The sequence below is a fragment of the Malaya genurostris genome, chromosome 3 (assembly GCF_030247185.1).
Source record: "Malaya genurostris strain Urasoe2022 chromosome 3, Malgen_1.1, whole genome shotgun sequence".
NCBI classification, from domain to species: Eukaryota; Metazoa; Arthropoda; class Insecta; order Diptera; family Culicidae; genus Malaya; species Malaya genurostris.
Window position 1 is genome coordinate 255349474 of NC_080572.1, and position 25994 is coordinate 255375467.

Consider the following 25994-nt stretch of genomic DNA (forward strand, 5'->3'; position numbering starts at 1 on the left):
TGTATTCGATCTCGTTGTCACCCTTTTTCTAGAGAGAGAGGAGCTTCCATTTCCCTCCTGCTAGGATTGAGGGACACTTTGTTCGTGGCTCGTCTCGTCGTCCATTGACGCATCGGTGGTATTGTTGATTTCCGTCTTCTTTTCGTTTTCCTTGCAGTCTTGATCTCGTTGCTAGTTACTGTAGAAGCGCCTTGTTGTACATTGGTTGCAGTTACTGATTGGTTAGATGGTGAAGGTGTTTTTGAAACAGGAGCACTGCATTCACTAGTTTCCGTTGTTGAGCGGTTGTCCTTGTTTTTGTTTGTTTTGTTTGTTTTCGCAGTTTCAGTGCAAGGTTTGCCGTAGTGTGTTCACAAAACTGACATGTAACCAGTTGATTTTCATACGTAATCAGCGTTTTACACGGATGTATTCCATCTTGACCACAAACGATGTAAGATGGAATTGCTTTACGTAGTTGCATACGTACCACTCGCACGCCATTCCGGATACCGGGGAAAAAATTCCGCCATACTTCCCTTTTGATGGAAAGAACTTCACCGTACTGCGACATGTTTCCCCGAACGAACTCATCGCTGGTCTGCGGGGGAAGGTCATGCACGCCTACTTCTATTGCATTGTCCACCTTGTACACAGCGATTTTATATTTAACATTGTCATGATCAACACTGTGCACCTCGTTGTTAACCGAAGCGAATGCAATTGCATCTCTTTCACGTTTGAACATAATGTACACACAGTTAGACGCCTTGTTGAATTGAATTTCACTTACATTATTAGCGTCTAGATGCATTCGTTCTTCAAGTAAGATTTCAATTTCATTTGCTGCTGGTCTAACTTTGCAGCGCTTGAAATCAATCCAAATTGAATTTGGTCTTGTAGGCCAAGTTTCAGGCTTTGTTAAATCGTATTTGCCATTTCGTACACTCTATTGTTCACCTCAATGTATTGTATTTGTTTCTGTTGTCTCGACCGTAAACGATTTGTGACTGTGTCGGATGAGATGCGAGCACGAACTGTGATTTTGAAGTGTTGTTCTGGAGTTAACCTATTCATGATGATCTGCCAAACAATACTGAGTAGAGACGACATTATACACTGTCACAACAACTTTCAGGCAAACACCCGTTGTCATTACAAAATGGAAACCAATTTTAGAATATTAAACTTGTAGACCCTAGTCATTGGAACTACGAGTCGCAAATTGAAAATATATGTGATGTGATGAGTTTTCAGTATAGATTGGTTACTAAGATAAGTCGATTCCCGAATTACAGGGTGAAGTGTGTTTAAAATGTCATACTGTCATTTAGAGGGACGGTGCAATAGATACCGAAAAATAAGAGGAGTACAATTGAACGTTGAATTTTTCGGATACGCATATGAAAACTGCCCCAAACAGAAATTAAATTGATATAAGCTGTTTGAAAGAGTTTGTATTGGGGACGATTTTCCTTAAATTTTAAATCTTTAACTGCCATATTGCTGGAGTTAGGGTGGTTCTTCTGAATTTCATTTCATTTAAATTTGTCAAAAACCTCTTTCACAAAAAAAAAATTTAAAAGTATCAGGAATATTTTAGAAATTATGGGAAACTTATCTGAATTTTTCAGAATTTTTCATAATGTATATCATGTAAAAAAATGTTCAACATTTTCAAAATTTTCTTTTTCATGCTTACTATTTTGGTACCACTCTAGATTTTACATAAAAATCATTTATAGGTTCACTACGCTGTATTATTTCAGTTTTTCAAAAAAATGTAATGTGATGTAAAGATTTTTTAAAAAAGGTAATGTAATAGCAGACTTTTAAAAAAATAAATCAATCGAAAAACCATGCGTCTCCATCAAATTATCAGCCGATGGAGACGCATGGTACTTAGTTCTGAATTCATATACCAGTCGCCTTCAGGACTAAACACCATGCGTTTTCATCTACAATTTGAGTTCAGGGCTTGAGTATTGATGTGATTAATAATGATAAAAGAATTTCTTCCCTTATGTTATTTACACACGCCCGTACGCTAGGCTCGATTTTCCAAGCAAGGGAATGCACTAGTGAACATGAGTGCCAGCGGACGGTTGTAATTCATGAAGTATCTATTCCATTGTCCTAACAACCTTCACCAATAGTTTCCGATTATATGCTTTTCGATAAGGTTTTGGCACTGTTTTTCCAGTCGATACAATAAATTTTGCGATTTTGTCTCGTGACCACGCAAAAGTGCAAAATTTGTTCTCATCTTTCGCGTTCCAATGCGACTTTTGACTGTGTGTATGAACTGTAACGAAATTTTGACCACAGAAAAATCGAAACATCGAACACCCTGTTCAAACCCGAACTCATGCAGTTGTACACGAACGCGTACACATGTTCGGTGGAACAATCAAACACCATGCACGTACATCGTGTACGGAATCGATGTTCGCACGCCTACTGTTGAATAGTGATTCCATATTATCACAAGGTCCAACGTTCGGAAATTATCGATAGACAAGTATATCAGCAATATCTACCAATGAGTTTTCAACTAAAAACATTTTTAAACGGTATTGAAAGTATTTTGTATGAGTGATCTAATAAATTGAGAATTTCAAGCACTTACTATGTTCGAAGACTTTAAAGATCAGAGAGATTTCATCTTTTAAATCATACAATATCAATTCTTTGTACGTTTTGTGATGATCGATTTATTGGATGTTTAGCCGTAATAATTTTACTTTGGATCGTTCTAGTACAAGCTCCAAAAAATCGAAGAGCACGGTATTCTGAACTAATAATAAATAAATTCGAAACACTATTGTTGGATTTCTTTCTTTATCAAATAAATGTAAATAAACTGCACATCCCTAGTTTTGTTTCGCTCCTGTTATACTCACCCTTTTCTAATTCTAATTACTACCGAACTTGTTTTGTTTTTGCTTTGTTCTGTCTTTCATCCATCACTGGTTCAACCGTACCTAGCATGTGTCCGGTGTATGTACGGTGCTCGGGATGAACTTCAACATGGACTCGCAGTAAGTTTGAGGTTGGATAAGTGCTTGAAATTTCGTGCACAGACACAAGCATGTTGATGTTCATGGGAAGACTGCTGCCAATAGTTTCTTGCTATACGAGGTCTGTTCAAAAAGTACCCGGAATTCTCATTTTTCTAAAAAAATATTTATTTATTCGTCTACATCTATATGGTCCCCTTCAAAGTAATCCCCCCTAGATATAATACACTTATGGCAGCGTTTTTTCCAATGCTAATGCTCTGTAGCACTCTCAGCGATTCTGCCTTTATCTCTTCAATCGATGAAAAACGCTGTCCTTTCATGGGTCTCTTCAACTTTGGGAACAGTAAAAAATCACACGGAGCGATATCTGGTGAATAAGGAGGGTGGGGCATGATTAAAGTCTTGTTTTAGCCAAAAAATCACCAAAAAATTCAGCAGTTTTGGAACGAATTTTGCTGCCACTCGTTTCATGCCCAAAACATTAAAAAAAAATATGATGGCATGAGCCAACTGATATGCCAACTTCATCAGCAACTTCTCTAATAGTGATTCGGCGATCATCCATAATCATTTTTTCCACTTTTCCCACATTTTCATCGATTATTGACGTGCTGGGTCGACCGGAGCGTTCGTCGTCTTCAACGTCTTCGCGGCCATCTTGGAAACGCTTATACCACTCGTAAACACTTGTTTTTTTCATAGCAGACTCAGCGTAGGCTCTCTGTAACATTTCGCACACTTGGTTACACTTTATTTCATTTTTCACGCAAAATTTAATACAAATTCTTTGACTCTTCAATTCTTCCATTGTTTAAACTAACAAAAATCGCCGAGCTCAAAAAAACACGTCTACACCAGCCGCTACAAGACAGAATGTAAACAATGAATACAGCTGAAAATTTCACCATACATTAGGGACATATGTACCAACACAATAAAAAAAATTGACCACCGGACTCTCCAGACGCGCGCAATTAAAAAATTCCGGGAACTTTTTGAACAGACCTCGTAAATAACTACTGGTATCACAGTAATTTAAAAGAATCGACCAAATATTAACTGAATTACTTACATTGTTAATGTTTCATTGCTTTGAATTGTGCACGGTTTCCAATGCTTACGTTTACTTTTAATTTTGATCCTCGGCGAATGACCAAACGGTTAAAGCCGAGGCTCTAAATAAACGAATAATAATAATAATAATAATTTTGAACTTCCTAAACTTACCATTTCAATTATTCGTGAGAAAAGGTTAGATCAATTAAACACCAAATTAAATTGAAAATAAAAAGTACTAAATCTATCGTTCAAGTGGGATGAAGAGAAAGAGAAGGTTGTAGATTCGAGTTCTATCTCTAAGATGGTTTCGGATTTGAAAAATTGCTGATTTTTTGTGCGGGGTAGGAATTTTTCATTTATCTATCTTTTTCTCTTGTAAACTGGGTTACGATGAAGGTTAAACTATGATTTTTTCGGTACCAATAAAGGACGTCTGTCCAAAAGTACTGCATCACAAAAAATTAATAGGTAAAGTTCGAGTAAATGTTCACGATCGGGGTTAAAAAAAACTCTTCGAAAGATTATTAAAAAACGAAGCATCAAATATATTCCGGATCAGTTTTTCATTATTGAAATGGCTTTGTAACGTAAACATCATGTATTAATGGCCGACTTCATTCAGTATCTAAGCCATCGTGCTCTGTTCTAAATATTCTATTTGAATGAGCTTTGACAGCAGAGATAGAGAGAGAAGGGAATGAATAGCCCTAAGCCGCTAGAGGAATTGGTCGATGACAGCAAAAACGTGGTGCTCAATCATAGATTTGGATGCACATCAAAAAAAGATAATCCAGAAATGACAGATATCACTTTCATGAATTTCCCGCTCATCAAGTGCAGCATTCAGTCAGGGGTTTGTCATCAATCATGCGGAATTGGCAGCTTCAGCGTTTGATTAGTGGCATGAACATGGGACAAGGATGCGTTGCGGTTGAACGAACGATATGAATTTCGACCATATATCAGTGGCTATTACTATTAGGCGATGAGTCGTTTTCATAAATCGACAGCAAACATAAAATTGAAAATGCCGATGGTTATAGCCATTGATTGCTGATGGTGGTAGTGTGCACAGGCTGTTTAATTGCTTTGCCCTCTCTTTGCGAAGCAATCAACGCACCACTGCTGGAAGGAAGATGCTTATTGCTAACAGCAGGATAAAATTAATTAGGGATTATCCCAGTAATGAAAAATAATCGTCGGTTCAATTGATTTGCATATTTGATATTTTTCCCTCAAGCGGACCAACCAACAATCCACCTTAAAAATCGAATAGGTGATTTGCGTTAACATAAAAAGTTTAGCTGAGTATTGTTAAGCGGATCAATTAAGGTACAGGGTCCGGCACTCGAAGTGTAACCAATTAAAAAGGCCATAAATTCAGTTTGGAAAATTTCTTTTACTTAATTCAAAGTACAAAATGTGTAAAAATAAAACAAAATTCAGAATCAATTCACTTTTGCTCGATATGACCACCTTTTGCCTTGACTATGGCCTTGAGACGGTCAAAAAACGAATCGCAAGCTGCCCGAAGAGAATAATCCATTGGATTCGCATCTGGTGAATTCGAGAGCCATTGTGTGGACGTGATGAAGTTCGGAACGTTGTTTTTCAGCCATTCTTGGTTCTCTCGAGCTTTGTGAGACGGTGCCGAGTCCTGCTGAAACGTCCATGGTCTGCCACCGAAATGTTTGTCTGCCCACGGCTTCAAAGCAACCTCCAGAATACTTTCCCGATAATATGTCGCATTTACCTTGACGCCAGGCTCGAAGGTCTGAAGTTGGTTACACTTCGAGTGCCGGACCCTGTACATAATTTTTTTACATCAACTAAGTACTGGTTCTGAATTATCAATGATAGTTGTTTTTCAGTGATTCGAATTCGATTCCCAAAGCATAATCGATTAATTAAAATGTTTCTGATGGTTGATGAATAGCGAAGGAAAATTTTAAATTATTCATAACGGAAGTAACTGCAAATGAATAAACGCAAATGAGTATTCACCAGGGTTGATGTTTAACCCTACCAGGTGAAATTTGTTGATATTATAAATATTTCAATCTCCTAATGGTGTAATGATGTCTTACTCATATTTTTATAAATTTCACTAAGGAATTCGTCAAAATCTTAATCTCGTATCGTGAATAAAAACAAGAAGGAATTCAGTTCCGTTTTCGGAGTTTTTAACCACTATTTCCGGTACTTCCGAAGCCGGGAACCGATATAGCCGAAAGCGATACGTTTGCCTCGCTACTAAAACAAACATCAATTTTAAACAGTTTTGAGCCAATTTTAGAAGAATTGTTGGAGGATTTTGAACACACTGCACCCTGTAATTCCGGAACTGGATGTTGAATCTGAGTGAAAATCAACAGCAATCTACGAAAGCGTATGACTTTGCATTTGAGCTTCAGTTTTGAAATGGCGTATATTTTTTATTCAAAAATCATTATATTATTCGAAAAAGCTAGGTTAAGCCAATGCTTTTCAATGCATTTTAATTATTTATTTAACTTCCAATCGATACGACGCATTGTTACCGTGTACTCATTATATTATTTTCAAGTATTGTCAAAACTCATATACATACACTAAAATGGAAAGTGATGCCCCATCCACCATACTGTTCAGATATAACGCCTTCGGATTTATATCTGTTCCGACTGCCGATGCATGCCCTTGTTAAACAATGGTTCGTTTCACTTCAAGAATTGGAAAATGGCATCGATTTGAGGATTGACAAGAAAGCGCTATTTTTTTTAAAACGAAGTTTGGAAAATGCACGAAAAGTGATCAGAGGTTGAAGCAAGCGATTTACATAGGTTGAAGCAAGCACTTTAAATAAAATTCGTTGTAACAAATTTCTGCATCTTATTTCTCATCGTGCATTAGTTGTCCATTATATCGATTTTGATTGGTTCTTCTCGGCAGGCATTAACTGAGAGAGACGAAAGATAAGAAATGAAAAGACGGATAGGTATTCTAGATTGAATCAGTTATAAATTTAGAACGGAAAAGCTAGGAAAAGAATAGAATAAAGAAATGAATTCTATTTTACCTTCTACTTGAGGGGGTCGAACACTGAATTCGAGTCCCCAAGTATGGTCGTGTAACAAGTGTAGCCAGTGTCAGTAGCATAGTGTGGTGAAGAACTACACTTGTTACATGACCATACTTGGCGGAATTTTTCCCCGGTATCCGGAATGGCATGCGAGTGGTACATATGCAACTACGTAAGGCAATTCCATCTTACATAATTTGTGATCAAGGTGGGAAACATCCGGGTAAAACGCTGATTACCTATGAAAATCAGCTGATTACATGTCAGTTTTGTGAACAACCTGCACACTACGGCAAACTTTGTACTGAAACTGCGAAAAGAACATTTTCAAGCAAAGACAAGGTCAATCGTTCAACAACGGAAACTAGTGAACGCAGTACTCCTGTTTCACCATCGAAACAACCAGCAACTGCAATCAGTGTACAACAAGGCGCGTCTACAGTAACTAACAACGAGGCCAAGACTGCGAATTACTAGGAAAACGAGGAGAAAACGGACACCAACAATAATATCACCGATGCGACAATGGATGACGAGACGAGCCACGAACAAGGTGCCTCTCAATTCTCGCAGGATGGAAATGGAAGCTCCTCTCCCCTTAGAAAAAAAAGGTGACAACGAGATCCTATACAAACAATTTTTTATTAAAAAATCGGCTCAATCGGCCACGTAAAGCCTGTACGCAAATAGGCCTGAATAAAAATATCTTTTAAATAAAAACAAAAATAAACTGCTAAGCAGACATGAAGTTAATGCTATTGACATTTGAACTTTTTGCACTGAAACCGAAAGAAAAAAACTTTGTGGCGACTTCCTGGGCGTCAGCTGATAGTAGTGATCTAGTCATCTAGTACCGTTTATACAATAAAATCTTGATATTAGAAAATAAAATGCATTAAAACATTATTTTAGTAAATTGTAGTAAAAATGTAATGTTGTTTGAGTTTCCCGTGGGAATTAACTTCCCGTTAAATTTAAAAAAGGCAAAAGATTCACATTTTCTATTTTTTCTTCGAAAGATTGCCAATAGTAATGTTTTGCCTTTCTCATATAGAAAGGTTATGCAATCACTAAGAAAACCGACTTTTGAACCGAGACTCGGATGGTCGAGCGGCATATACCATAAAATTCCGATTTCCATAAACTTAAATTAAAATGAAAGGTTTCACGGTCCCATACGGAATTCCTGAATTTCATTTGGATCCGACTTCCGGTTCCGGAGTTATAGGGTAAAGTGTGTAAATATTTTACACCATCACTTAAACAGGCGAAACAAAAACCGTAAAAAATTTTCTAAACTGGATTCAAAACCAATATTCTTAATCTTAGGGTCAAATGAGAGGTTTTATGGTCGTGCCAAAAATTACTGCCTATTTTCTTATACAACAAAAATTTAAATCGTCGTCGCGAGCAAAGCACTGTTACATTCTGTATGTTATACTAGTTAAGGCACAAACAATCCCTTGTTTTTTTTCCAAAAATGGAAGAGAAACATTTTGAATAGAATACCACAGCATTAAATATGAGCAAGGCATCATTACACCACTAGGTGGATTAAAACAGGTTTTTTTCTTTTACGTTTTGCCTTCGATTCGTCAATGCATAACAGTTTATGTTGAACTGGTATGATACCTAGTCGCATTTGACTATTTGCACTGAAACGCAATGTCTTCTCGGATTATACAAAGTAGCGATTTGCTGGCTTACAGATAGTGATCATTAAGATTATTCGACAACAATTACCATTATGCATAGCTAAGAACCGTAACATTTGCAGTTTTTGCTTAGTATTAAGGAAAAAATGTATGTATTTTGTCACAATTTAGATGGATTCGCGTACAAAAAAGTTTATCTTTTACCTTAATCTAAATGTGTAGTCGTTCTATTTGTCTTTGATAAGCTTACTTTTAACACCTTATAAAACCCCTATATAAAATATATTTTTCTTATTCTTTTTCAGCTATAATCCACATTCAAGGTAAGTCTTTGACGTTACTCAAGTAGCAATTAAAACTTGTAAAAAATGGCATGTTTCACAATACGCTAAACAAATACGATTTCACACGTTTTTGTAACAAATGTAAAAATCATTCATATTTCTGCTAGGTTCCTAATCAGTTTTTATAACTGATTGTACATTATGTATTTTTTGCATCCACATGTAAGATTTAAATGATAATTGATGAGTGAATGTAGCATGAGTGAAAAAATGAGTGAAGTAACGAATGTCAGAGAGAGTATCAAGCGTTGTACAACGCAATCCAAGAGAGAGAGAGCTACATTTAACATGCAATCAAACTACTAGGTGTGCGGAGGAATATAAACAGTTGTCTGTCCTTTGAGGAATATATTGAGAACTTTATTAATCCGTACTGAGTGTAATGAAGTTAGAGTAAGAAAAAAACAAGGTATTACATTGCTGTCTGTAACAAGAAATACATGTATTTTGCATGGAAATACTAGGTGTTATTGGATGAACCGTATTATTCCAGAAACATACATCTCACACTTTCAGTTACAAGGTTACATCTGAGTCAAAGTTAGAGAAATTCCAACTTTCCTCGATCTGAGAGTGCATTTACACTTGTCCGTATCAGTTTCGTCGTCATTGCAATGTTACATAACATCAGTGCCGGCACCGAACCGGATCGGAAGGGTTTGAAAGTTCCTGCATGGTTCATAAGATGTCAATTAGCTCTTATTTTTGATAATAATAGTCCTTCTTTTCGAATTAAACCGAAACCAGCTCAGGACGAATGTGATGTGTTAATATTTACCCCAACTGCATCAAGTGAATCCAAATTGGTGACCAATTCCAGGCATAAGAATGCTTGACATGTCTATTTAAAGCACTATTAGTCATATCCACTCCATGATCGATACAGAGAGCATTAAAACATTTTTTTTACATTTTAAGCGAACGATCGATTCATAAGAAGAAACCTGAGAAAAACTTACTTTATTTGACAATGTATTTAAATTTTATTTGACTGAAAACAAAGAAATTACACAAAAGATTACTAAAGATCTGAAATTTGAATTTTTCGCGAGATTTTTTGTTTCAATGTCGAAAAATAATTGTCGAACTGTCAGAAACAATCATGCTTCCGAGCGGGGTTATTTTTGACAACAATAAAAGCACTGCTTGAATGTCAAATTATAACTAGAAGTTTTTTTAAATATCGGCAAATGGATTTTTTTTTTATTTCGAACCCACCCGAATTATGCTTAGTTACTTGAATATTAGTTTGCATCCGATTGCTTCGACCCTTTTGCGGGTTTGGAAGAAAAATGTGTCTTTGAAACAGTTCCGCGAATCGCTGTTTTGATTAGATTTGAACATAATTTTCCATCACATCTTTTTTTCTCCATTGTTCTTCCATTGTTGAAATCCTCTTACCGCGTCATAATTGGCATCATCATCATCAAAGCAGAACGCCAAAATTTCCATCGAAATGCTATTGTCGTTTGCTCTCTTCCAAGTCGACCGGACTGGCAAATTTCGCAAACTCAATTACGAAAAGTAGCATAATGAAAGTTGAAATCTATAATCTTTTTAATTGGATCTCTAATTGCGAGCAGTACTGCTGCACATTCTTGCTGTCAGCGTGTAATGCGATATCTAGGGTAAATTGTACGGCAAAAGATGGCACTTGGTGGGGCAGCTAGTGGAAGAGTACAGACGTTTAATCGAATTGAGTGACACATAAAATCTAACGGCAGGGGACTGAACGATTGTTTTTTTGTTGAGTTAGGATTGATTATTTGGAACACTAAAAAAATACTTTGTTTATGTTTTGCACCATTGAATGCAATGACATATTTTAAAATTATCGTTAAAATTGTTTGAAATTGTTTTCGAAATTTGCAAGATGACTGCGCTACATTCGGAGCCCCTAAATTCCCCTACAAAAGTGTGTCCACAAAGTACACGGACTGCAAATAGCCCAATCAAATAGAGTACGGAGAGCATTAACCCGGATCTTTCGAAAAATTTCATTATCATTATCAGTCCGTGCGCGACTGAGCCGGGATATCTCCGAAGAATAAGTATCTCGGCTACTGTGGAAATTGCGCTGATCCAATTTTGCCGATTAGCGGTGGTTGGTGACTGCTGCGCTGCAATTAGCTTGCAATGCAATTTTGTACTTTGTCTTATGCAAGCGGTCAACAAGATAACATCGCGTGTTTCGTGTTGCTCAAGGAATTTCGACCAACCATCGTGACTTTTTTAATCTTGAGAGTAGGGTAAAAAAGGTGTTTTTCGTCTACTTTAGGAAGCAGTTTCATCGTATTGAATCCCCAGTCGTCCTTCGAAACGCGATATCAAGGACAATTATTTTTAAAGAGAAATCTACTAAAATGGAAATGACAACTTGTTCATAATAGACGTCTGATTTGTAACAGCTGACATGCATTGCTAACTTTTTAACAAAATGTTGGTTTTCAAACTTATAGTTTGTTTTGTCAATCTCTAGGCAGTCGGTTACCGAGAGGGAAAGTTTTTCTAATTGACGGCCAACTAGTTCAAAACTGAGGTGCTATGATAATGACAAAGGAAGACATTTTTATACGATTTTATATGCCCCGTTTTTATGGGAATTTTCAAAGTTATGTGTTTTTTTACCTTTTTTGCCTTTCTCTATAGAAAGGTATTAGAATTGCTGGAAAACCCGACTTCTGAACGGAGCCTCGGGAACCCATAGTGTTATATACCATTCGACTCAGTTCGACGAGATCGAAAAATGTCTGTGTGTGTGCACTTTTAGAAGATATTTGAACGCGCTCAATTTTCTCAGAGATGGCTGAACCGATTTTAACAAGCTTGGGCTCGTTTGAAAGCTACTATTGAACCATTGATTAAGTTCAAAGATCAAATGACTGTGACTTTTGGTTCCGGAGTTATGATTGTATAAGTGACGTAACCGACTAAACGTGTTGTGTTTTTACGCGCACAATTTTCTCAGAGATGGCTGAACCGATTTTAACAAGCTTGGGCTCGTTTGAAAGCTACTATCGGACCATTAATCAAGTTCGAAGACCAAATGGCTGTGATTTTTGGTTTCAGAGATATGATGGTATAAGTGACGTAACCGACAAAACGCGTTGATTTTTACCGCTGTTATATATAAGGGTGCCAATATTTTGAGATCACCCCTAATTTCGTAAAGCGCTAGTGCTCAAAAGTTTAAGCACCTCGAAAAATGTCCTCATGCAAAATTTGAGCTAAATCGGACATGCGTAAGGGGTGCTGCCCGGCGGTTAAGGTTTGAAAATTTTCGATCTTGAAAATGCAAAAGGTTAGTACATAAAATTTCCGAAATCGAAAAATTTTTTTGATGCTAAAATCTTGAAATTGCATGAAACGTCGAGATTTAGTGTTATCTCAAAAAAATTTTTTTTTTGAAAAAATCGAGTTTCTGGGACTTCTGGGAATTTTGATATTTTTACTAATTCCCAGAAAGTCGACATTTTCAAAAAAAAATTTTTCGGTATGACACTAAATCTCGACGTTTCATGCAATTCTAAGTCTTTTGGCTTAAATTTTTTTTTCGATTTCGGAAATTTCATGTAACACCACCCCCCCCTTATAGTAATTTTTCAAAATATATGAAAATTCCACTAAGTGGACTAAGAGAGTTTTTTCGATTAGCATCACTCTTCTCATACAAATAGGCAACGCAAATGTCAAGCACTAGTTTGGAAAAATGATGCTGACTGTTTGACATAAACACTGAATCATGCTTTTGTGAACTACTCAAATCAATCTGAATCAATTGGTGTCAAAATTAGTATCCGAACATATTTAATAAAAGTAATAAAATATAGTAATATAGTAATAGCAATAAATTATAATAAAAGTAATAAAAATAGTTATAAAAATTAATAAAAGAAATATATTTTCATGAAACTGTTATGAAAGAAGGGAAAGGCATTATCACACCACTAGGTGGATTAAGAAGAGTTTTTTCGTCTTAGGAACGCACGGAACGTTGAGATCAAGTATTATCTCAAACAGTTTTTCAAGTTGAAAAAAAGGGAAAATCTTACTTCAACTATTTCAACTTAAAATCTCTGTACTGCTCACTTGTGAGGAGTGTTGTTCTATCGTTTGGAATCCTCACTACCTAAACGGTGCTCATAGAATCGAATCGATACAACGCAGATTCATTCTCTTCGCTTTTCGGTGCTTACCTCACCAATTACTAAGCTACGAAACACGCGGGTTACTAATCAGTCTCGATACACTACAAGTTCGACGAGATGTTGCACGTACTTAATTAATAGCAGATATTTTGAAGGATAAGTTTGACTGTCCTGCTTTGCTCTGCGAAATTAATATCAACATCCGACTCCGTGTTCTTGGCAATAGTGCATTTCTATGACTTCCTATACGACGAACTAACAAAGGTGCTACTATTGGCTTGCAGAGTCAATTGGGATTTGACTTTCTAGTTTCGGAAAATCGTTTTGTCTGCATTTTTTTGTAATTTAACACATCTAAAAAAATTGTGTCGATATTTCAAATCAATTGAATGATTCAGTGTAAGGTACCGAAAATATTTTTTTGCTCACTTTTGAGAAAAAAATGTAAGCGCGTCTTTCTAAAAACCAATTTTTTGAGGACCGTGAACACGATCCTGCAAAATTTACTAAACCGATTCTTTTCAAACTTGGAACATACTTTCTTGGTATAAAATGCCTGGTCACTACGTTTTAGAAAGTTTTCCATTTTCATATTATTTTTCATAATTTGTCAACTCAGAGTTAGCGGAAAATTTAGCGTAGGATCGCGTTTTTTGCCTAAATATGCCCCGAACTGTTAAAAAATCGAAATAATAACTTGAGAACGACGGAGATGGGGAAAAATAATTCGTACTTTAAGTAAATTTATCAACATTTTCGATTTCAGATAATTCTACGCCGAGTTATTGTGTTCACCACGCAACGTGATTCTCGAAAGAGGTTTTAGAGAATGCTCTGTTACCGTCTTATTTTTAAATGTTAATATACTTAAATTTAACTAAATATTATTTAAATGATGCTTTATAATGTAAAAAAAAGTTTGAATGAATTTGCTTAAGCTGTTTCTCCGTAAAAAAATCACAGAGAAATGTGTTTTGGTTCAAATTATCCCTTACTCCCCCCTTAAGAAGAAATACTGTAGTTCAAATATTGTTCAATACGGATCAGGGTCATTTCGCCGAAAGAGTTATTTCGCCGAAAGGGTTATTTCGCCGAAAGGGTTATTTCACCGAATGACATTTCGTCGAAAGAGTCATTTCGCCGAATCCTGAAATCGTCTTAAAATCGTAATTGGAATTGATTACAAATAAAGACAAATGAAAGATAATAGTGTTAACGCCCGTTTTGTTGACCTACAATTGTACTTCTTGAATGAAAATTGATTCTTGTACTCTTGAATAAAGATTTATTCATGAGCCTCAGAATGGAGTTCCCAAGAAAACTTGTTGACTATTAGCTACTAAGCATCAAAGCAATTGCATAAGTGTATCTACCAGGCAAATGTATGTGGTATTTTCCGTTTATTAGGTGAAAACTGAAAAAAATATCTAATGCGGCTACCCCACATCGTTGCGGTTCATATGCTGTCCGACCTCGCAACCGCTCGTTCGGACCTAACAAACGTTAAGAAACCTAGCTTTGAGTAGACCGGGCAAACAAGGCGGTTACAGGTTTGTATGCAAATCGGCTTCGGTTATGTGGCTGCGCCACATCAGTTAACCAGGAGATATGACCCTTTCGGCGAAATGACGCTTTCGGCGAAATGACCCGCTCCCGTTCTATACTACTAATATAGCGATGCGAAAATTCGAAGCGAAAGCTACTATTTCGATCTTACCCTTAACGTCAATCTTTCGAACAGAAACTGCAAATCACACTCTAACTAATGGTTTTCGTATATACAGTGTGTGCCAGTATTGTCAGATCGACTAATGACATACCGCGTTGGAAGCGTCATTCCAAATCAATTTTACCATGGAACAGTACACACCAAGAGAACGCGCTGAAATTGTTCAGCTTTCGGCGAAAAATCAGTATGTCAGACGAGGCAGATTTTACGTTAAATGGATGCGTTAATTAACAAAATGTTTAGTTCTATGCCACTAAAAACCTTCAATTAAATGAGGAACAGCCTCTATACGACCGAAAAGTTACAGTGTTTGTGCGGATATGGTGATTGGTCCCTTTTTTCCATCATGGTTATGGAGCAACGAAAACTGTTAATGGTGATCATTATAAGTGATAGCTATGATACATGATTTTGTGATGCGCAATGGTTTGAATAGCTACTGATTTCAACAGGACGGTGCAACATGCCATACAAATCAACTAACAATCGATTTGTTACGACCATTCTTCTCCGAAGGTGCCATATCGAAAAACGGTGATTTTGACTGACCCCCGACATCACCCGATTTGACGCTACCAGAATTATTTGTGGGGCTATTTTAAATCCAATGTATATGCTGATAAGCCAAGAACCATAGCTCAACTTAAAGACAACATTCGACGTGAAATCGTCGCCATATCGACCGATACATTGACCAAAACGATGGAAAACACCGAAAAAAGGAACATTTTGTACTTAAGGGGCGGGTAGGGTCTAACACTTTTGAAAAATCCTTTATTATTTTCTATTTTCTTTATATTGTCTTATAGTAAAACATTTCATTCTGTGAAATTTTCAAGCCTATTGGAATGAAACTCTGGAAGTTATGGACCTTTATCTATGGCTATCTCATTCTGCGAAGAAGCAAGAGCTCGTCGCACAGGCCCAAGATTTCTACTTTGATTGACTTCAAAATTTGACAAAACATTTTTGAAATGTTTCATTATAATAAATTATAAAAGAAAAAATATGATTTTTTAAAAATTTCGGACCCTATGGACTCACTGTAGTAATTAATTGTTACCATTAATTTTATAGACAAAAAACTTTAAACACATTTTTCTCGAAAGCAGGTTTTGAAAGTCCGTGTCCATCGTAATTCAAAAACTACGTCACCAATTTTCTTCAATTTTTGCACACATTTTCTACATATAAAAAACCAGACCCCAACGTTTTCTTTTTCGTTGTTTGTTACTTTGAGGAGGTTTAACAGCTACAAAAAAAGGGAATTTTTTCGTGAAAAATCGTAGAGATGAAGAAGAAGAAATAAGGAGATTAGACTATTCTTAAAAATTCGGATGAATAGAAAGGAAAACATTCTCTCGAAAAATTAAGAATAAATAAAAACACATTGTTGAATCAAGTGATAGTTTAGTGAAATGAATTCTGGTTACTAAATGTAGGAAACTCTTGCATTTGTGACCTTTTACGACATGGAAGCAGGAACCCAATGGATTTACTGTTGGATACATTTTATTCTCCGTCGGATTCCACACGACCTCTAGGCTAGTCCAGTCTGGAAAAAAGATAATAGGTACTAGCAGTCTCTTATTGGACCCCAGCCTCTTAAATAATAAATAGGAAAGAACAATAAGTAAGAGCCCCTCAAACAATAAGTTCAGAATAAATATAAACACAACAATTGTTGGTAGAATAAAGTGATAGGTTTATCAAGGGGCGGGAAGGGTTTTTATATTTTCTTTTCAAGAATGTTTTGTCAAATTTTCGTTTTTTGTTATTTTGGGGAAGATTTACAGATACAAAATGACGGATTTTTTTTCGAAAAAATTGCTGTTTTAACTTCAAACAACCACCAAAAACTTAGGAAAACTATGTTACTTTGATTGGTTGATTTATGATAATTTTGTGCTGAGATACAGACGACACCGCAAACCATGATTTCTGAAACGTGTCAATATTTTTCCACGAAGAAAATACAAAATGTTTTTCGAATGATGCTTTATGTTATGCACAATATATGAAATTATTTGTTTGTACGATAGCACTGAAAAAATTCTTAGCAATGGTGTTTTTTCGTCCATTAGATTCTACAAACCCCTCCCACCCCTCCTTACCGAATATTGACACTACAGTTCCGTACTGAACTTTCTCGTTCTATTCCTACATTGTGTTTTCAGTTTCATGAATGGAAACGGTGGGTGCTTTTTTTATGACGATGAGAAAATTTTTCCTTCACGATTAGGAGATTAAAGAAGTAGAAACCTGAAAAAGGCAGCCCGTGCGCGACACCTTGCATGAACCTAGGAGATATGGGATCTCGGTCCGCATTTTTCGTCTGATGCACTGGGTATAGCATATTCAAATTGTCAGTTTTACTTACAATGAGATGTGAATGATTTATATCGCGCAACGGCAGCTTTGCTAAGAGTTCTTCCCGAATTGACATCGAGTTCATCAATAGGAAAGTTGATAAATAAATTCAGCAGTGGACTTGGCATTTTTGTTTCCGAAAAAAACATTTACTTTGGTGCAGTTATTGTTTGCATCTAGTCTAGAGCCAAAAGTTTTCGAGAGGTTATGAAAGCTGCTTGGCAAACTGTTTGAATATTTACCGAAAATAGCATTCCGACATTCACGATTATCTCGAAGTAGCTGAAAGCAACTGCAACTTCCTCATGCATTTTTGTAAATGAAAGGATATAGAAATGCTGGGATGGGAAAACCAACTTTTAATCGGAAGAGACTGCTACTGTTATGAACTCGGAAAATAAAAAGTACCTTTTATTTGACTTCTTTTGACTTAATTTTGTTTTTTTTTAATCTTCTTTCATTCGCTCTCTCTCTATTGTTGTCAAAACACACGCAGCAAAACCACCCAACAGCAAGAGTTTTTTTTTCAGTAAGCTAAAATTAACTGAAGCGCATTCAATCTGAAATTGAGTCATATTACTAGTTAGTGGATATTAGAGTGCCTATAACCAGAGCGATGGCAGATGCACGTTTTAAATGACAGCTTCCAGTTCCAAACGAGCAAACGATCTGTCAGTTACAATGTAAAGCTAACGGTACTGCCAACATTACGGATGAGATGTCGTCACTCTGATTATAGGCGCTCCAGTTGATGTAACTGGAGTTTCAGTATATTTTTACAAGTGCCTTATGTAAACCAAGGCGAAGGGAACCGCCATTGATCATCGCCACCATTTGCAGTACACACGGCTAAAATCACGTCAACGATGGGCACTTTTCTTTGGAGAGGAATGATCGCCCGCGTCCCAATGATGCAATTAACCCGCTGCAGAGAGGAAGGCGGACTGAAGCTGCAACTACCAGCGCTGAAGTGCAAATCGCTCGCAATCAACCGGCATCTCCGTGAAATCGATTCCCTTCCCTACTATAGATTCTTAATTAACCACGCAAATCCCCGACCAGTAATTCCAGCAGATCTTCCCGACCTCAAACAAATCCTCTCAAATTTATCCAAAATTCCTCATCAACTTCAACAAAACCCCTCTTCCGATCAAATCCAACGCTATTTTGTACAACAAACCGACCTGCCAAGGGTGGTACGGAATAATCCGACAATTGACTGGAAACGCACATGGCGTAACATAGCTTTGAAGCAGCTCTCATCGTCGCAACGATCGGAGCTGTACCTGTTAGTGAACGAGAAGATCGAGCACCACAAATTGTTGTTTACTATGCACCGTACTCCAGACGAATTCTGCACACACTGTGGAAATCAAACGGAGGAGACTCTCTGCCACAAGTTTAGTACCTGTGCTCGTGTTGCGCCGGCTTGGACGGCCCTACAGCTGAGATTAACAGATATCACAAACGGATGGAGGCGTCTATCTTTTGAAGAACTTATGAGACCTGCTCTCAGAGGTTTAGGGAAAAGAAAAAGAGTGGAAATTTTGAGTATGTTCATAAAGTACATCTGCTTCGTTAATGAAAATAACGATAGATTAGATGTAGCCGAAATAATGTTTCACCTTGAATTGTAATTATTAAAACGACATTATTTAATATCTGACAATAAAACATATTTTTTACAAAAAAAAAACCATATCCCAGCATTCTCCCATTACTGCTGCCTCACGAGATATTATGAATTTATTAAAAGAAGAATGCTTCGCAACGACTGGAATCCAACGATCATCGCAGTGACACTATTTGAACTAATTCGAAGAGTGAAGTACATGCACTTTCGTGCAGTGAACAGTTTAATAGTTTGTTCGAGACGGTCATGAGTATAGACCGGATATACGCACCGAGGATGGGTAAATAAATTAGTTAAACGAAGAATATGCGCAACATTGATGTAAACTACTTAGAATTATATTACCTAAATTTATGTTACTAAACGGAACCCCGAAAGGTGAAAAGTACTCAAAATTAGGTGGTTTTGCGGTTTCGTGTACCAGTCGATTCAGCCCGACGAAAAGATAAGACAATTTCTGTGTATGCGGTATATGTGTGTATCATTCTACGGTTAATTTATTAACTCATTTTCTCTGGGATGATTGATCCGATTCAGAAAAATTTTAGGCTTTGAATGCTACTGTTAGGTCATTGATCGAGTACGCAGAACAAATGGTAGCCACTGGCAGTTTTGGAGATATGGTGGTATAAATGACGTAACCGTCAAAGTGCACTCGTTTCGTTTCGCTTAATTTTCTTGGCTATGATTGAATCGACGAAGACAATTTTTGGGTTGCCTAAAGGCACTTTTTGTGTCGCCTAAATGCACTCCACTACTTCCCCGGTAACCAATAAGCACATACTAATGCCGCATCATGACAGCAAATAATCGCTAATTGGCATTTCAATCGCACTTGAGACTAAATTCAGGCCGACTTTGGCAAAATATACGGCTATTTACATATAATGCTTATTTATGGCTGGTGTACATTCCGAAAGCTGAATTCTGATTGATTTACAACAGATGAGCTTTCAGAGTTCAGATATAGAGCTATAAGCATTTTTGGTGCTCATAAAAGGCTATTTTAATGCCTCTTTTAGTACATACTGGTTACATGGGCAGGCTTGCTGGAAAACCAATATCATTACTGAATGAGATAAATGATTAATCGATTGGGGCAAACTAGAGCTTGTCATATTTGGGTTCGTACATTTTATTTTTCGTTTGACACCACGTTATAAAAATTTATGTAAGGGGGTCATTTTCAATCGTTCAACAAAATGATTTCAAACGTTTTGCATATAATACAAAGCATCATTCAGTTCGGTTTCACATCTCATCCAAGGCAGTCGATAAACCAAAACCGCTTACGTTCGGGACAGAAGAAACCAAGTACAGTATTGTGTAGTGAACAATAGAACGATCTCGAAATGAGTGAACCAAACGAACAAAAGCTACCGCCGGTACGAAAGAATACAATTATTGTTGACTTCAGACAGTGCAAAATTCGACCTTCGATACGAGAACTTCAAAGTTTGCTTAAAGAGCAAATGCTTCTTGACATTAAACGTGTGCATTTACTTCAATGCAATAAGACCAATAATGTTGTTTATATCCAGTTCTATAAACAGTTGGGTGCAATTCAATTCGCTAAAGACAATAATAATGTGCACTATGTGGAGCATGAAAATATCAAGTACAACATTCCAGTATACATATATGGAAGATAGTGCTATAGAAGCGCGTGTGCATGATCTTCTCTCAAGCGTCATCGATCCTTATATTCGCAAAACCATGTTCCAATACGGAGAGATTCTCTCTATTAAAAAAGAAAAGTGGAAGAATTTTTTCCCCGGTGGTCTAAATGGCGTACGTTTGTTACGCATGCGCTTGAGGAAGCCTATACCTTCTTATGTGACATTCGGTCAGGATACAAGAATCCCGTGCAAGTCACTTGTTACCTATGACAATCAGATGGCCACAATCCTCTTAGGAGGCCCCTCAATCCTCTTAGGAGGAAAATGGAAGCTTCTCAGCTAAATCGGCCACGTAAAGCTTGTACGCAAGTAGGCCTGAATAAAATATCTTTTAAATAAAAAAAGCATCATTCGAAGAACATTTTGTATTTTTTCGTGGAATAAGTCGGTGAAGAGGTATTTTTGAGGACACTTCTTTCAGACTAATCCGAAGTCAACAAATCAAAGCAGCATAGTTGTAGATGTTTTTCTAGACACAAACGTTTCTGTTTTATTTTATTTTAATTTTATGTGCTGTTTAAAGATAATCGGAAAAATCCGCCATTTTGTAGCTGTAAAACCTCCCCAAAAAACCTGTTTTAATCCACCTAGTGGTGTAATTTCTCATATATAATATTGTGATATTCTATTCTAAATTTTTCTGTTCGATTTTTGAAAGAAACCAAGGGATTGTTTGTGCATTATCAGAACAAATTGGCTCAAATGGCACGTTCCCCTTGATATTTGGAGATTTGTACCACACTTTACCCTATAACTCCGGAACCGGAAGTCCGATCCTGATGAAATTCAGGAATTCCGTATGGGACCGTGAGACCTTTTATTTGAATCTAAGTTTGTGGAAATCGGTCAAACCATTGCTAAGAAACCCTAGTGATATTATTTGACACATATACACACAGACATTGCTCAGCTCGATGAACTGAGTCGAATGGCATATGACACTTGGCCCTCCAGGCCAAGACTTTCAAAACCTGCTTTCGAGAAAAACGCGTTCAAAGATTTTTGTCTATAAAATCGAAGGAAACAAATTTTTACTCTAGGGAGCCCGTAGAGCCTAATATTTTCAAAACATTATATTTTTTCTTTTGTATTTTGCTATAATGAAACTTTTCAAGAATTTTTGTCAAGTTGTATGATCAATCGAAGCAGAAATCTTCCCGCCTCTTAAAAGGAAACCTGTTTTAATCCACATGGTAGTGTGATTATGTCTTTCTTATATTTCTCATATTCTCTGAAATATTACTGTGGCTTTCTGGAAAAAAACTGCCTAAATTTCAAACACTAAATTTACACTTTGTAACCCCATAACCGAAATTTAGATCCGACCAAAATTTAGGAGTTTCGTAAAGGATCGTAAGACCTTTCATTTGAATTTAAGTTCGAGAAAATCAGCTGATTCATCTGGAGCCATTTTGGAGATCTTAGACCACGGATTCCGAAAATTCCATATACATACACACAGACATTTTGCGATCTCGATGAACTGATTCAAATGGTATATTCTGGTTTACTCGGTCCTCCGTGCTTCAGTTCAAAGGTCGGTTTTCACAGTGATTACGAGACAGGCAAATAGATAAATTGGAAAAAAATGAATTAGTGTGTTATGATTGGGTCTCTGTTAGCCTTTCCTTAGGAGATAAACAGAATTGATGGGGCGTGGGGAGATTCTCGTTCATTGATTAGACGTCGCTGTTTTCCTGTGTTGTATGCGTATTGTTATTTAATCTGACGTTCGGTCCTTCACTAGCCGAAGTACAAAAATTTCAGATGAAGGTTTCGTTAGGGGGCGGGTAGGATCTAACACTATTGAAAAATCTTCTCGGTACCGGTACCAAACTCTGAATGTTATAGGCCTAGTCGCACAAGCCCAAGAGTTCTGCTTCAATTGACTTGAAAATTTAACAAAACATTCTTGCAATTTTCTTTCACAAAAAAAAGAAAAAGTATGATTTTTGCGAAAGTGTTGGACCCTACGTGTCCCCTCGAAAAATGAATTTTTCCCTCCGACGTTGTCCTTTACGTTTTTTGTTACTTTGGGGTGGTTTCACAGTTACAAAATGATGGATTTTTTCATAGAAAAGCGCAGTTTTGACTTTAAACAATCCCCAAAATTCAAAAAAATAAAAACAATGTCAAATGAAACCGTAAAGATCTAGAAAAACATCTTCTATAACTATGTTATTTGGATTTTTTGACTTCTGATAATTTTACGCTGAGATATAGTAGACACCACAAATTATGATTTCTACAGTGCGTCTCTAAAAAGTCTTCTTCACCGACTTATTTTTCGACGAAAAAATGGCAAAATGTTGTTCGAATGATGCTTTGCATTATGCAAAATATTTAATTTTAATTTTTCTACGATAGCTCTAAAAGAAATCGCAAAAATCGTTTTTTATCCGTTCTCGTTGTTTTACAACAAAATGGGACTGAAATGGATTTTCCAGACCCTCCTCATCCTAGTCTAAATTTCCCCCTCCAATAAACAGCCTTTTTTAGAGGCAGTCTTTTTTAGAGGCACTTATTACCAACTCCACACTTTTGTTCACCTCTGCAAGGAATATCTACTCTCGCCAAAAATATATAAAAAATACCGTTACGACCACCCCTGAATTGAAAAATATACCTGAGCTAAGTTTGGTGATAATTTAGTGAGTTTATCGCTCTTAGTTGCAATTAAGTTGTGATAAAGATCTGTGCCTGTCGAGAAATGCCGATTTGCCATTTTGCCTCAAATTCCACTTGTTAGCAAAACCCTTACTACGCCCCTCTCCCCCTGAAATGTCCTTATAGCAACCGATCAACAGCATGAATTACTTGTAGATGGTTATCTATTCAGTTGTTTCGGAGTTATGTTCGATCATAATTTGGCAATTTGGCCTTTGCATCCCCCTTCGTTGAAACCCTTACTTCATCCACAACCCCGAAAGTATCTTTATGATCTTATAATCCTCTGAAGTGCAAATGATACTCAGCCAGAAGTATCGTTTTTAGGATAATTCACATAAAAATCGCTTTTTTTTGGGGTAAGGGATAAACTGTTTCGGAAAATCGTTTTTTTTTTGCATTTTCACACTTCAAAAATATTGTGTCAAAATTCAATGTAAGGAATCGGAAATATTTTTTGCTCACTTTTCGAGAAAAAAAAAATTGAAACGCGTTTTTCTGAAAACTAATTTTTCGAAGTCCGTGAACACGATCCTGCAAAATCTACTGAACCGATTCTTTTCAAACTTCGAACATACTTTCTTGGTCTCCTCTTTGTTTTTGTATTTTTTTCCATTTTTATATTGCGGTAATTTTTCTCCTCAAAATTGGTGGAAAATTTAGCGTAATATCGCGTTGAAAAATCAAAATATTAACTTGATAACGACGGAGTGGGGAGAAATAACTAATACTTTGAGTAAATTTAAGAACATTTTTGATTTCAGATAATTCTACGCCAAGTTATCGTGTTCAAAAAAGGTTTTGGTTAATGCTATAATAAATTTGCTAAAGTTGTTTCTCCGTAAAAAATTACAAAAAGAGTGTTTTTTGATTCAAATTATTCCTTACTTAAGGCACCCTTAAAACCATACCTAAGTTTTGAAAAAAATATGTTTGGTCTTCAAAAAGTATCGATTCTCGTCAAAAAAGAAAATTTTTGTCATGACCTCCCTGTTAAGAACAACACTTGCTACACACGCAAGAAGTGCCTGTGTCAAGTTTGATGATAATCAATTGTGTAGTTCCGAGTTCGGTCGTTACAAACATACAAATTATAATTACAACTCGCAACCGGTTTGGAATGCTGGAAGATTACCAATTGAACATTTCTGTTTCCAGGAATTAGGAATAGGAATACGTTCCAGTTGCGGTAACGGAGTACCAAATGAAGTATATTTTCGTAGAACTGAGGCAATAATCGACGTGACACACACTGATATGTACTATGAGGTTTTTACTCATATCCTGACTGCAGGCATACCATTACACCAACCTAGCAATTAGATGGCCCATCATACTACCACTTCAGTGGGCTACCTCTATCATCACATTAGCAGGAGTGTCCACAGTAGCTATAATGGGGTTGTGTCTGGTTCGGTGTCAAAGTTGTGGCTTGAAACTACAACACATCTTCTACTTACACACTCGACTCGGAACGAAGTAGAATGTGTTGATTGTGTACCCACCTACAACCGAGCGAATGTTTATGACGAGTATGACATTGATGGTGCCAGCGACGACCGTTGATGTTGATGATGTTGTTGATGATGATGATGAGGATGATGATGATGATGATGGCAATGAGACAATCAGCAATCATGGGCTCATATCTTAACAAGATGAGGAGATGTGTGTAATTATGTTAAAACGCATATGCCGTCTGCAGACGAATAAATCATTGCCCTTGCGTGCTATGCGATTAAAATGAAAATTGTAGTAATAGGGGGAAGTTATGGCGCGTTCTATTCAACGCTTGACGGCGTGTTAATGATGTTGAGTTTGGAGTTTATTTAAGCCAGGAAAATTTTGTGAAATGCAAATCTTAGGATATTTGTATAATTGGAAATATGGTTATATAGCTCACAGTAAAAATTGATTTTTTTAAACGTTTAGGTGGCTAGAGATTTGACGAAAAAAATTTTATTCACAAAAAAGGATATGTAGTTTGTACTTTACGTTCTTGAGTGGAGTTGCTCTTTCAAGTAAAAGTGACAAATGGAACGTCAACAGCAGATAGCTTTACTGTTAGAATGCGAAAAAATAACAAATCTTAATGTAATATATATTTTTCAGTGAAAATGGACATCAGTCCACTTTTTCTTCGCCATGTCTCGGAAACTTGAAAACAGTAAAAAGCAGCGAATAAACTGCAGCTGAAAGCGAATGGAATGGTAAAGGATTGAATGACTACTTAGCATCGTGTCACTGCATCCAGGAAACTAATGGCTGCAGTGAATGCAGCATGATGTTAAACCCAGTAGTACTGATTTATTATTCTAGCCATCAAATCGAGCAGTCCTAGCAGAATGTTTATGCACAACATCGGTGATAATTTGGGAACCTAACTCATTCGAAAACAGAAGACAACATCAAATCAGAATTGGAAGCAACCGACATCCTAGCATGAATCTAAGAATTGAATGAATCGAATTGCTGATAATCTATGACGCCTTTGAAAAACGAACTATCGGAACGAAAGAAATAAACAAAATTCAGGCAGGATTCCAACTTCTGTTTCTCTTCGAGTGATTTTTGACATCCTCATCTGAATCAAATGTTGATTCCAAGTTCCTCCCAAGTTGATGATTTGATTCCGTGGTAGTAGCCT

The 25994-nt window shown here is 36.6% G+C and overlaps 1 protein-coding gene across 3 annotated transcripts in view; it reads left to right on the plus strand.

The window, feature by feature from the left end:
- Positions 1-25994, plus strand: part of LOC131438667 (diacylglycerol kinase 1) — a 332489-nt gene that overhangs the window by 72166 nt on the left and 234329 nt on the right. For all 3 annotated transcript variants that reach the window (XM_058608831.1, XM_058608833.1, XM_058608832.1), the window contains one exon: positions 9083-9100. The gene's annotated coding sequence lies outside the window, so the exon portion shown is untranslated. The remainder of the gene's footprint in view (positions 1-9082; positions 9101-25994) is intronic.